General features: G+C 36.0%; 1 pseudogene; it reads right to left on the bottom strand.

The window, feature by feature from the left end:
- Positions 1-655: 655 nt before the first annotated feature.
- On the bottom strand, positions 656-2,073 carry LOC148802621 (wall-associated receptor kinase-like 2 pseudogene; annotated as a pseudogene).
- Positions 2,074-14,061: the final 11,988 nt, after the last annotated feature.

The following is a 14,061-nucleotide window of genomic DNA, read 5'->3' as shown; positions in this document are numbered from 1 at the left end:
TTTAGGAGATAAATAGGAATTAGAGACAATTTAAGGGGAAGTGGTGCCACTTAGCTAAACATTAGAAAAACAAATCTCTCTTTCTTTATGGTTATTAGAAATAGTTAAGCATATGTGATTTCCTTATTGGTTTAATGGATAATTATGTGGAACTAAAAAAGTAAAAAATTCAAAAACACATAAAACTAGAAAGGGGGGTTTGAAGCAATGAGAAGGCTCTTGACATGGCAGGACCAATTTATATATATAGATTGTACACATGAACAGGGAATCAGGGGTTTACATGTGATCCGCCTAGCCATACCACAAATAGGTTGCAGTTCCATGGTTTGGATCCAAAGTCTCTGTATTTGGAGTGGTGTAAAATGATCAGAGAGAGATCTACTTCCTCCGTTTTCTTTTCACATATAACCCCCTAATTCATCTTATTCCTTCTATGACCCCCCTAAAGTTTATTTGTCAAATTACACATACCAAGTGAATAATATATTAGGAAAAGAATGCTAATAGTCAACTTTAACCAACTAGAAATCCATTAGCTTGGATGTGCGAATTAATTGCTAAAAGATTATTCTTTTAAGAAACTATTCATATCTCAAATATATCAAGAGTAAAATATAGATCATACAACTAAATGGTATAAAACACACCTATGGTGAAACAATAAGGACATATGGGTATAGAGAAGTAGAGAGAGGACATACAACACAAATGCAATACTCTTTAGAATACAACAACCGAAGTTGAATATCTTTAATATCTATATCTTAGTAAAGATGACTATAGGGATGGATTATGCAGTAGTGGTTGCTCATCAACTTGTGTTTTGAAACTGTTCTCCATACTTTTGCATCCTGTTGAAGTTGAACTTGTATCCCAAAGGCCTATTGGTTTATCTATGATGCATTCCACCCCATGAATGTTTCGTTCAACATGAGAATATCCTTCAGACCTCCTCAATCCCTCGAGCTCCAATGCAACTTCTTTCATTGTTGGCCTTTCCTTTCCATTTAAGCTCAAGCATCTTTTTGCAATGTTGGCAACCTTTTGGAGTTCATACTCTCTACCATCTTTTAAGACTTGAGCATCAAGAATTTCAAAAAGATGGTTCTCCATTATTGCAAAAATAAAATAAGTCACAATGTTTCTCCTTTCTAATGGTCTAGTAAAAGATATTGGCTTCTCCCCTGTTAGGAGCTCCACAAGAACAACCCCAAAGCTATAAACATCACTTTTGTCCGTGAGTTGACTTGACTGAAAATATTCAGGATCCAAATATCCAAAGGTCCCTTGTACCATAGTGGTTAAGTGAGTCTTATCAATTGCAATTGATCTTGAAGTCCCAAAATCAGACAACTTAGCCCTACCTTTGTCATCTAAGAGGATGTTTGAAGATTTTATGTCTCTGTGGTAAATTGGTATTGAAGTTGCTGAATGTAAGTAAGCAATTGCTCCTGAAACTTTTGTGGCAATTCTTAAGCGATTGTCCCATGTTAATAAGAAATCCTCATTTTGATAATGAATATTGTAGAAAAGAGTTCCACCAATGATGAATTCATAAACTAATAAAGGAATTTCTGTCTCTAAACAACAACCCAACAATTTAACCACATTCCTATGGTTGATTTGAGAAAGTATGACAACCTCATTAATGAATTGTTCAAGTTGACTTTCATCCTCCATCTTGGATTTCTTGATTGCCACAATTCTTCCATCTGATAGCATACCTTTATAAACCGTACCTTGTCCCCCTTGACCAAGAATTCGATTTTCATTATATTGATCAGTTGCCTTTGCTAATTCATCCGCTGTAAAAACTTTTATTTTCTCGACATTGACTTCTTTTGATGAAATTTGTTGTTCTAATAGCAAACCACCATTTTTTTTATAGAAATTTTCTTTTCGTTTCTTTATTTGTCTTTTCTTCAAAACATGGTACAACCAATAACTGGATAGAAGTAACACCATACCTAAACATACACCTGCATGATCCATGGAAGATAATTGGTTAAGAGTAACATAATAAATAAGAGGAAACCAACAAATAGAAGATTTTAATGCAGCAAATCCCATGTGTTAACTTTGTTCAAAAGTCTTTGATCAGGCACGCGTCATGTATGTGTGCAGATATAGAGTGGTGAGCTAAGAATCTTGTTTATTAATGCTTATGTGGTTCTATAATTTATAAAGGTAATATCAAGAGACAACTTTTTCTTGAAGACCCTTTCTACATAAAGCCTAAAAAGCAAATTTCATTTATAAATGCTTATATTACAATTAGATCATTAAAAAGAAATAGTAAGAAAAGTGCTGATACAACATCATAGATTAGAGTAGTCCTGCTAAGAAAAAGAGGTAATCGAGAGAATTGGGAGAAAACAACTTAAGAATCCTTTGTAAATGGTCCAAAAGTCATAAGATTCCAAAAGGAAGGCATCTACCTCCAACAAAAAGCATTTTAACAAGTGCAACACCCTCATTACACATCAACTATTTAGATAGGGATATTATTCACTAGATCAATCATAGAATATTTGTTGTTTATATTTCTATTGCATGTGGGTAGTTTATACTTGCTTCTTGTTTCATAAGAAAGGCATGTAAGAACAATTAATTATATTCTCTACATCCTAACACTCCTTCACATTTAAAATAATAACAAAAAAGTATAATGTTATCTACCTAGGGCATTTTTGGTTTTACTGACTAAATTTGTTTCCTACCTTTTTGTTGAATGAGATGAAATAAACTCAAAATGACTTTATTTAGCAGTTTTTGGAAGGAGGAAGGATTAACTGAATGTGATGGTTGTTCAATGAGCTATTGATGATAATTTTCCACGCCAATAATAAAATGCATGAGTCCTGCACCTCTCACAGTGGGGCCTATGAATTTATTTATTAGCACGGAATATTATCATTGGTTCCATAGCCAACAAAACTGCCATCGCAATTCAACTAACCTGAGTTACTTTGGAAGGGTGACTATGTTATTCACATTCACTTATTGAGAAGGTCATTTACTTCACACCCCATAGTTACAATGTGATAGAGAGAATTAGGTCCTCGTAAATGAGGTTTATATCAACTATAAGCCATTGAATCTTGCTTCCATTATGGTTAGAAAATGCGTTGGCATTACTATTTGGCAGAAATGGTTAGGCCATCCTAGCCATCATATGGCATCTTTTGTGCTTTCTAAGAAATAGCTACTAGTTTCAAATAATTTCTCTATTTGTAGTTCAAGCCCTCTTGGAATGAGTCATAGCTTTCCATTCTCTTTTACTTGTCCACTTGGGATATTGTACTTCAATGTTTAGGGACCCTCTTCTTTATGTCACCTTTGAAGGTTAGAGATATTACATTCTTTTTGTGGATTTTTTTACTAAGGTTCAGTTTGGAAGGAGTACAAATACAAATATGTACAGTACAAATATATACAAAATAATTCAAAATACAAGGTTTTGCACTGCACATATTTGTAATTGTACTCTTTCCAAACTGAGCCTAGGAGTACAAATGCAAATGTATAGAGTGCAAAACCTTATATTTTTATTATTTTTTTATGTATTTGCATTGTACAAATATATATAGTACAAATCTATACAAAATAATACAAAATATAAGGTTTTGCGCTCTACATATTTGCATTTGTACTCTTTCCAAATTGAGCCCAAGTTCATTTGGATTTTTCACAATGAAAAGCAAATCTTAAATGCTTAATCTATTTATTCAATTTAAAAAATCAAGTTGAAAAATTGTTAAACTAATGGTAGTACAAAGCGTCAACCTTTACTTGGGCCCTTTCATTCAACTAGTATAAATTACTCATTGTAAATCCTATCTTCATACTAACCAACAAAATGGCTTTGCTGAATGAATTGAAACATTGTTGAGATAGGTTTGGCAATGATGGCTAGAGCATCTATTCTGCAAAACTGCTTGTATGATGCCTTTGAATATGCTGTTTTTACCCTCAATTGCTTGCCTAGCTAAACCTATTCTCAACATGAAACCTTCATGGCAACAACTTTTGAGTCACCAGTAGACTATTCTTTTCTTTGTGGGTTTGGTTGTGCATGTTATCTGCACTTATGACCCTGAATCACTCTCATCTTGAGTATTTTTTGTTCTACAAAATGTGTTCATATAGTTATATTACTTGAAAAGCCATTTCCAAGGAATCAAGCAAACGACAACGCTAAATAAAATATAAAATGGACCATCTTTTGTAGTGTTAAAGTTATATGCATCAACCTTGAAATTGGAAATTTCAAGTGGATGAGAGAATAGCTCAAATATTACTATGCCTAGATGCATTTGAAAAGAAAGAAAAAATATATGAGGAATACAGAGGGGTAAAGAAGTCCCACTAACCCACAAGACCACAAACATAAACCAACATCAATAAAATGATTCAATCATTCAAGTGAAGTACGAAACCTCAAGATAGAATTTCTTTTCCTTCCCGACTACTTCCTGTACAATAGAATAGATGCCCAAACAATGCAAAAAATGGTGGCTTTTCAATTTTATAGGCAAAATGAAGCTACAGATTAAAAAATGGTGGCTTCCTGTAATCTCCACCATTAAAAAATGGTGGCTTCTTGTACTTTTTATAAAAGTACTTTTATATTTGTAAAAGTACTTTTATAAATTATTTTTGTATAGGTACTTTCGTAAAAGTACTTTGTGTAAATAATTTTTGTAAAAGTGCTTTTATGCTTTCATAAAAGTTTTTCAAAAAGTACTTTTATAAAAGTGCTTTTGTGTAAAACTATTTTCATAAAAGTACTTTTATAAAAATGCTTTCATAAGTCTTTTTCATAAAATTGCTTTTGTGAAATTACTTTTGTATAAAATTGCACGTGAACTCGAAAGTTAATAAAATCTATTTTATTTTACCTTTAATCTCAAAATGAAATGTGGCATAGTGGTTTGGAAGTTTAATGAGATGTTGCCACTATAGGAGGCATGAGTTTGAATCACTACAACTTCTTGTTTTTGAGATTTGGCAAGTATAGTTGACTTTGACCCAACCCATCTTGACCCTAATGGGTACTCTCGACCCAACCCACCCTAACCCTTTTCTACTGGCCCTAATGGGTCACTTGACCCATATTGAACCACCAATAGATTGGGTGGGTTCCAAGGTGGGTGGGTCAAATGGGTTAGGGTCAAGATTGTCAGCCCTAGTCTCACCATCCACTCCCAACCCATTACAGCACAATGTTTTCCTCTCTCTTTCTTACCTCCCTTACTAGTATATGTTCCTCTCTTGCTCAAGTAAACCCAACCAAATCCAATCTTTTTGAAACACCACCACCTAATCTTATATTATTCTTGTTTTCTCTATTTTTCTTAGGATATTAGTGGTATTAATGTGGTGTTTGATCCTTCTCCCTTTTTCTGTGAATGGGCTCCATCTAAAAATGGTTTTTATTTTATTTTCAATTTATATATAACGACAGATACATTTCTTTTCTGATGCAGATAATTTGAATAGACTTGTAGAAATTGGACACATTTTTTTTAATGTTTTGTCTACTACTCTCTTTTCCAAATTAGGTTTCACTTTAAAAATCACATCAGCTAAATAGGTTCAGCTTGGTATATTTGTTTTAGGGGTTCGTGCTTGATTTTACTAAACTATCAACTAATTAAATCCAAGCAATGCCTGGGATTTTGTAGAAATTTGGTTAGGTTCTGATTTTAGGACAGGGGTGATCACTTTTTACTCCAATCGGGATTAGGCTCTGATTTCAGGAATGTGGTATTCAAGGACCATTGAAAATTTATCAAATTCCCTACCCAAGTTGCACCCCTATTTGGGTTTTGTACTTTGACATCACGTTGAATCTTGGCCAAGGTCTATTTTAGGTTTGGTTTTGGTTTGGCCTTTAACTTAATTCAATCAATTAATTTTAAATCCCTACTGTATTAGAGAAAGCCTAAGGCTCAGTTTGGAAGGAGTATAAATGTAAATTTGTAGAGTGCAAATACATACAAAATAATAAAAAAATAAGGTTTTACACTCTACAAATTTGCATTTGTACTCCTTCCAAACTGAGAATAAAGGATAAGAGAGTCAAAGAAATTTAATAGAAAATTAGGATAATAGTGAAGGGAAAATGTTACAAGCATTGACTATTGGGGGGGACAAATATATATGTATATATATATATATAGAGAGAGAGAGAGAGTAATAATGGATTTTATTAAAAACAACTATGACATGAAAAGTAATAATGAATTTTATTAGAAACAATTAATGCTTGAGAGGGCTTTATTTGAGTAATGATGGATTTTATTAAGGGATAATTAAAACCTGAGATGGTTTTAATTTGGGGAAAAGATTTAAACATACCCTAAGTTTTCCTAAATTAACTTAAACATAACCCTGTGTTTTTTAAATAGGCTTAAATAAATATACTTGTGACTATAAAAAGGGCATTTTTACTCTTCATCATACCATAAATTTTCAAAAAAAAAAAAAACCAAAACAAACCCACATATTATTTATCGCATTGTCTCTCATTTCTCATACATAAAGTTTATAAGACTATGGCTAGGTGAAGGAAACATGTAGAGTTTATGAATTGTACCTGTAGAGAACACTGATGTGGGCCCCACAGCTATGGTCCCACTATGTTCGTAGGGTAGAATGTGTTACAATCATCCTAGGGTTAGCTGGTGGTCAATCTATTATTTCAGTTGTTATTTATTTCAGCTTTATTTTGTTCTATTTGTTAGGTAAATACTAAGGGAAGATCTGTCCTTTCCATGTAATTAGCATAACCTATAAATACTAAATAGAAGTGGTGGCAGCAAAACATTAAGATTCTGTCCCTCCTTTCAACCCTTGTGTTCTACTACTCTCTCTTCTCTTCCTCCTCTCTTCTCTATACTTTTTCTTCTATTTTTGAACCTGAAATCTATTAGGGTTCAAGGCTGATAACAGTCTTGAATGTCTACTTGGTATCAGAGCAAGGTTAGGGTTTCTCATATGAGTCTAGTCCAGCCAACCACATGAGAACCATCTAGGGCTGGAAGCTGAGAAAGTAGAGTTCGTTGACTGATCCTTGGAGATCGCCAGAGGGTTTAGCAACTGTTGAAGACTTACCATAGTTGCAAAGTGTTGGTGATCAAGAAGAATCAGAGAAGGCTAGGATTCAGGTAACCTTGGAAGGCAGCGAACAACATTCTCTTGTAAGTTATTTTATTTTCTAAGAGAAGTACTATCAGAGAAGATAGGTTGGACCTATCTAGAAAGGGCGACTGAATCATTCTAGGGTTTTCTTCTCTTTATTCTCTAGGGTTTTGTCTTAACCCTGTGGCAAACCCTATTGTTGGGCCGAACTGCCTTAGGGTTCTTTTCTTCTACTCTAGGGCTTGATATTGATCTTGCTGCAAACCCTAATAATCTTGCGGCAAACCCTAATGCTGGGCCGAGCCTTGTGATCTACCTGTGAAGCTCTTCTTAAGTTTTCTCCTCAGCATTGATCGTTTTAGGGTTTCATATTAACCCTACCACAAGTCTAATTTGTACGATACTGCTTAGAATGTGCGGTTGAGGATTTTTTTTAAGGACTGATTAAATCCCTAATTTTGCTTCAGCATATCAAATTATTCTTCAAGCTGTTTTCAGATTTTTTTGGGGTTTCAAACTCTTTTAAGGGGTGAAAACTGTATGGACTGTTGCTGTTGTGTTTGCTAATTGGTTTCAGATTAGACTTATACCTGTTTCATGCACATATACTGTGAATATAGATTGGTTCTATACTAATTTTTGGTTGTGATTGATAGTCCAAGTGTTGTTCTTTGACTGTAGTAACCGTAATTTTGAGACTACTGGTTCTTGGCTGAAATGGAGTTTAAAAATAAGACCAAAGGTAGTTTTGGGAATAACAGTTATGTGGTATGTGAGCATTGTAAGAAACCCAAACACACAAAATAAACATGTTGGAAGTTGCATCCTCATTTGGTCCCGGCAAAGTTGAGAAGCAAGAAGGGTATTGCTCATGTGGCCGTGAATACTGATTCAGCATCCTCGTCTGGCACAAGAGGCACATTCTTAGAGACCTTAGCTGTAGTTCGGGCTGCCCTTATACAGGTGGAAAAGGAAGTTGGGAACTCAGCTCAGCCACCGCAATCACCATTAGCCCCTGCCACATCTGCTTTCGCACATTCAGGTACTCGAGCCTCAGCCTACCATGCCTCAGCTCCAGGTATTACTGAACCCTGTTGTGTAATAGATTCAGGTGTATCCGACCATATGACTAGTTTGCCTTCATTGTTTATCACTTATCATTTATCTTCTGGTAGGGAAAAGTATCTATTGCTGATGGCTCTCTTGTCCCCATTTCTAGAAAGGGTGACGTCAAGCTATCGGATACCATCTCCTTGTCTTCTGTCTTACATGAACTGCTCAGTAACTTTCTTCCCTGACCGGTGTGTTTGTCAGGACCTGGAGACGAAGAAGGTGATTGGGACTGGTTGTGAGACGAATGAGATCTATCTGCTCGGGGAGAGTTCTCGTCGAGAAGAGTCAGTGGATAAGAAGTCACTTGTTTCCTAGAGTGTGAGTTCGGTTATGTTTTGGCATAACTGATTGGGTCATTTGTCTTTTCGGTCCTTAAAGAGTTTGTTTCCTACTTTGTTTGAGTCCGTTGAGTTGTCCCAGTTGCAATGTGAAAGCTGTGAGTTTGCTAAACATTGTAGAAACTCTTATTCATTGAGTAATAAAAGGAGTAATCGTCCTTTTGATCTTGTGCATACGGATGTTTGGGGGCCATATCACATCCCTTCTATGGGTGGGTACAGATATTTTTTGTTATTTATTGATGACCATACCCGGTTTTCTTGGGTTTATCTTATGCGTTCACAAGATGAGATTCCCGCCCTGACCCAAAACTTTCACCAAATGATCCTAACCCAGTTTGATGCCAAGATCAAAGTTCTTAGATCTGATAATGCAAAGGAATACTTTGCTAAGCCATTGGTATCTTACCTTCTTAATCATGGGGTTATCCACCAGAGCACTTGCCCTCATACACCTCATCAGAATGGGGTTGCAGAAAGGAAGAATAGGCACATCTTGGAGGTGGCTAGAAGTATTATGTTTACCTCCAATGTCCCTATTCGCTTCTGGGGTGATTCTATTCTCACGGCAGTATATCTTATTAATCGGGTTCCTTCCCGGGTTCTTGATATGTCATCTCCTTTTTCCCTTCTATACCTAGATGAGGAGTTGTTCATTGTTCCTCTTAAAACATTTGGTTGTACCTGTTTTGTTTAGCTTCTCGGACCCCATCACTCCAAGTTCGAACCAAAAGCCTCCAAATGCATTTTTCTTGGTTATGCGCAAAATCAAAAGGGTTATTGCTGCTATGATCCTGTCTCAGGGAAAAGATTTGTCTCCATGGGTGTCACTTTCTTTGAGGAGACACCCTATTATTCTCGGGTTTCTCCTTAGGGGGAGAGCAGTGCGAATCGGGATTTGGGTCACTTTCTTCAGGGGGAGCGCAGTGAGGGTAGGGTTCATACTTTTGGGGTTGTTCCCTTACCTATTCCATTGGGTGATGAGGGCTACCATAGTGAAGGTGGTCAGAGGGACAAGGAGTTGAGGGTCTATCACAAGCGATGCAGGCGGTTGATCCCGGTCATCAGCAGTCCAGGTCTTCTCCAATCTCTTCTGCGGCTCCAAGTCTAGGTATTACAGTCCCATGGCCCACAGAGACTTCTTCCACTGTTGCCACTTCACCTCCTACAGATGACCTTGACCTTCCCATTGCCGTCCATAAGGGGAAACAGCATTGTACCACATCTACAACTCACTGTATTTCCTAGTTTTTATCCTATGATCACCTATCTCCCACCTATAGGTCCTATCATACTTCCGTTGCCAATGTCCCTATTCCAAGAATAGTGCAAGAAGCCCTATCCGTCCCAGAGTGGAAAGATGCAATGCAGGTTGAAATGGATGCCCTATTAAAATATAACACCTGGGAGCTAGTTGATCTGCCCAAAGGATAGAAACCAGTTGGTTGCAGATGAGTATTTACTGTGAAGCACAATGCGGATGACTCCATTCAGAGGTATAAAGCTTGGCTAGTTGCAAAAGGGTTCATCCAGACTTATGGTATAAATTACTTGGAGACCTTTGCCCCGGTAGCCAAGATGACCACCATTCGAGTTCTATTATCTCTTGCAGCAAGCCACATTTGGCCTTTGTACAAAATGGATGTTAAAAATGCTTTTCTGAATAGAGACCTACAGGAAAAGGTTTACATACGGTGCCTCCTGGATTCTATGATACAGAGACAAGTAAGAAGGTCTGCCGACTCAATAAGGCATTGTATGGTTTGAAACAGTCACCTAGAGCTTGGTTCTATAGATTCAGACTAGCCCTTGGGAAGTTCGGTTATGTATAGGCCCAGTCAGATCATACCCTATTCATCAAGAGGGTGGAGTCTTCTCTGACACTACTTGCAGTATACGTTGATGATATTGTGGTGACAGGAAATGATAGCCATGAGATTGAGTCCCTCAAACAGTCCCTCAATCAATCAATTTCAAATCCCTACTTTATTAGAGAAAGCCTAAGGCTCAGTTTGGAAGGAGTATAAATGTACACTTTTAGAGTGTAAATACATACAAAATAATAAAAAAATATAAGGTTTTACACTCTACAAATTTGTATTTGTACTCCTTCCAAACTGAAAATAAAGGATAAGAGAGTCAAAGAAATTTAATAAAAAATTAGGATAATAGTGAAGGGAAAATGTTACAAGCATTGGCTATTGGGGGGGACGAATATATATGTAAATATATATAGAGAGAGAGAGTAATAATGGATTTTATTAGAAACAACTATGACATGAAAAGTAATAATGAATTTTATTAGAAACAATTAATGCTTGAGAGGGCTTTATTTGAGTAATGATGGATTTTATTAAGGGATAATTAAAACCTGAGATGGTTTTAATTTGGGTAAAAGATTTAAACATACCCTAAGTTTTCCTAAATTAACTTAAACATAACCCTGTGTTTTTTAAATAGACTTAAATAAATATACTTGTGGCTATAAAAAGGGCATTTTTACTCTTCATCATACCTTAAATTTTCAACAAAAAAAAAACCAAAACAAACCCACATATTATTTATCGCATTGTCTCTCATTTCTCGTACATAGAGTTTATAAGATTGGCTAGGTGAAGGAAACATGTGGAGTTTATGAATTGCACCACTGCACAATTAATAATAGGAGATTAACAAATGAAACTGAAGGTATTCTAGTGCGGCACTGTGGCCAGGTATTGGATTCTTGATGATTTCTTCTTTTCTCTCTCTATCTCTCTTTCTCCCGCTATTTCTCTCCCCTTCTCTTCTTCTTCTTTTTCCTTTTCCCTCCTTTTGCTTCTCTTTTGTTTACAACCTACAATCCACAACCATCACTTAACTTCATTTTTATTGATACCCTCAAACACCGGTCCCCTATTTTAATCCACCTCCCCCTCTCTACTAGCTTATCCATCCGCTAGCTTATTTAAATCTAAATTTATCCGCCTTTATTCCCCTGTTACACCATGGATCAATCATTGACAACCAGCCACTTAGATTCAGCTTGAGCATGTTAGGTCCTGTTTGGTTTGTAGGAATAGAAATTTGAATGGACTATTCCGATTACAATTATTTGATTAGACAGAATTGGAATCTCATTCCCATTCCTACTAGAGGAATGCTGATGAAAAATTATTTTATAGTGAATAAGGGATGGAACCAGGAAACCATCGAATGACAAATGTTAGTACAAAGTGGGGCACGCTTTGGATTCCTCGACCTTCCACGCTACTGTTAGTAGAGAAGGCCAATCAATAAACCAATCCATGATCGACCCATCCCTTAGACATAGTGGGATCTTACTGTAAAATTATTCAAAATTGTTATTGGTTATGGAAGCTGAAAGTGAAAGCTTGAAATTGGTGATGAATATGCTCCCTCTCAACTACTAATAAATGGTAGGAGCTTCATAAGCTGAAGCTTCTTCACATTATACAATACTGCTACCAAAGCTTTAGATCTGAGAGTAGAGACTATGGTGGAGGCTGTTGTCAGATTTTGTCTCAATAAGGTTGGCTCTCTCCTCAGAGAACAAGTGAAACAACTCAAAGGAGTGAAAGAAGATATTAGATAACTCAGGAATGAATTAGACAGTATACGTGCCTTTCTGAAGGAAGCTGATTCAAGGCAAGAGAGTGACAAAGGAGTGAAGGCCTGGATGGAACAAGTGCGTGACGTAGCTTTTGACATTGAAGACATTCTTGATGAATTTGTGCTTGAAGTAAAATAATCTACGAAAATTCTGGATATATTTAAATAATTTATGAAAACTCAGGGCATGTTTAAGTCTTTACCCTTTTAAATTTTAAAAAATTAAAGGTCTTGTAAGCTCTGTGGTGAGAGGATCCCTCAGCTCTCCTCTTTCCTCTTTGTATCATAGATATATATAGGTTAGCGTTTGGTTAATTCATATAAAGCACATAAGCATATCACTTGTTCACTGATTATAGATGTGTGTTTGGTTTTTTTCTCATTGTTTGGAAAGGTTTTCTAGGTTTTCTATGTACAATCTGTGTTCAAACAACAAAAGCCCTATTTGTGAAAGAAAAAGAAGAAGATAGCTGGTTGTCGATCTAAGGGAAACAACATTAAGAGGCAATCTCAGCTAATTTGAGGCCCATTTGGTGTGTTATTTTGGGAAGATCTTCTATTAGCTCTCACATGCAAAAGATGCATTGAGTTTTTGCATGAAGATCTAAGCAGTTCGAAGCACGTTTGGCAGACGTACATCTTTCTGTGCGTCTTTTCGTGCAAAATTAAAATGCGAAAGATGCGAGAAGCTTCATTTGGAGCTTCCTGAAATCAGTTCAAAATGGGCTTCTTGCTTCTTTTCGGCATCTCATCTTTTGGCGGTTAGATCTTCCGCATGCCAAATGGAAATAGACCAAAAATCAGTCTTCCTGACTTATAAACAACCGAAAGACTGCACGGAAAGACATGCCAAACAGACCCTTGGTCTTCAAGCTTCTTAAACTGACATGGCTAGATGGGATTGGAGGGTCCACACTTGTTGTGGACCAAGCGGTTCATAGGACTCGTGGCAACGGGATTGGGGTTGTAGAGTAGTTGAAAACCTTCTCTATAACAGCTTGGATCCTTCCCCAATCCGAATGGGTAGGGAACGGTGATGTTGCCACATTTGTCTGGGCAGTTGGGCTTTGTCATGATTGGTGATGAGGTCGCTGTTGCCATGAAGAGACTCAAAAATAAGATGAAACAGCAGCATAACCCCAGCTACAGCCATTATGGTTAAGTTTCTATACTTCACCCAGGGATGTACCTTTGCCCCTCCTTTACTCGTTTATTCGTATTTGTAGCCTCTCTTTTATTCCTTGTTTGGAGTGACGTTAAAAAAAGGAAAAGTTTGCTTGACTTTGTTGTCTATTATTTATAAAAGTACCAGCGGGGACCATGAAACCTATGGGATTTATTAAAGCTTAAATACATACAAAATAATGTAAAATATAAAGTTTTCACTCTGCATATTTGCATTTGTATTCCTTCCAAACTCAGCCTAAGTGAAAGTTAAAGTTAATTAATAGAACCATGTAAGAATAGATAATTGTTTTATATTTTTTATTTTTTAAATAATTAATAATTATTTATATACTACTTTTAATAATTTTTTTTTGAAAAATTTGACATAATCCTCCCTTCCATCACCTTCGTAGATGGAAATGCACAAATTTTATCAAATACCCATTCTACCCTTTTATAAACTATTTTACATACAAAATTACTTAAATAACCCTATTTTCACTCAACAAAAACTTTAGAAGATAATCATTAGATGAGGTTTTGTCAAATTAAAACAGAGTAATTTCAATAACTTTATATATAAAATAATTTTAAATGGTATAATGGGTATTTGGAAAAAATGGTGCATTAGTCTAATGTTTTGTGTTTGTGAAGGTGATGAAAGGGGGCTATTACCAAATTA

Source organism: Nelumbo nucifera, chromosome 2, assembly GCF_055504915.1.
Source record: "Nelumbo nucifera cultivar China Antique chromosome 2, China Antique-T2T, whole genome shotgun sequence".
Classification (NCBI taxonomy): Eukaryota; Viridiplantae; Streptophyta; class Magnoliopsida; order Proteales; family Nelumbonaceae; genus Nelumbo; species Nelumbo nucifera.
This window is presented reverse-complemented; position numbering and strand designations above follow the sequence as displayed.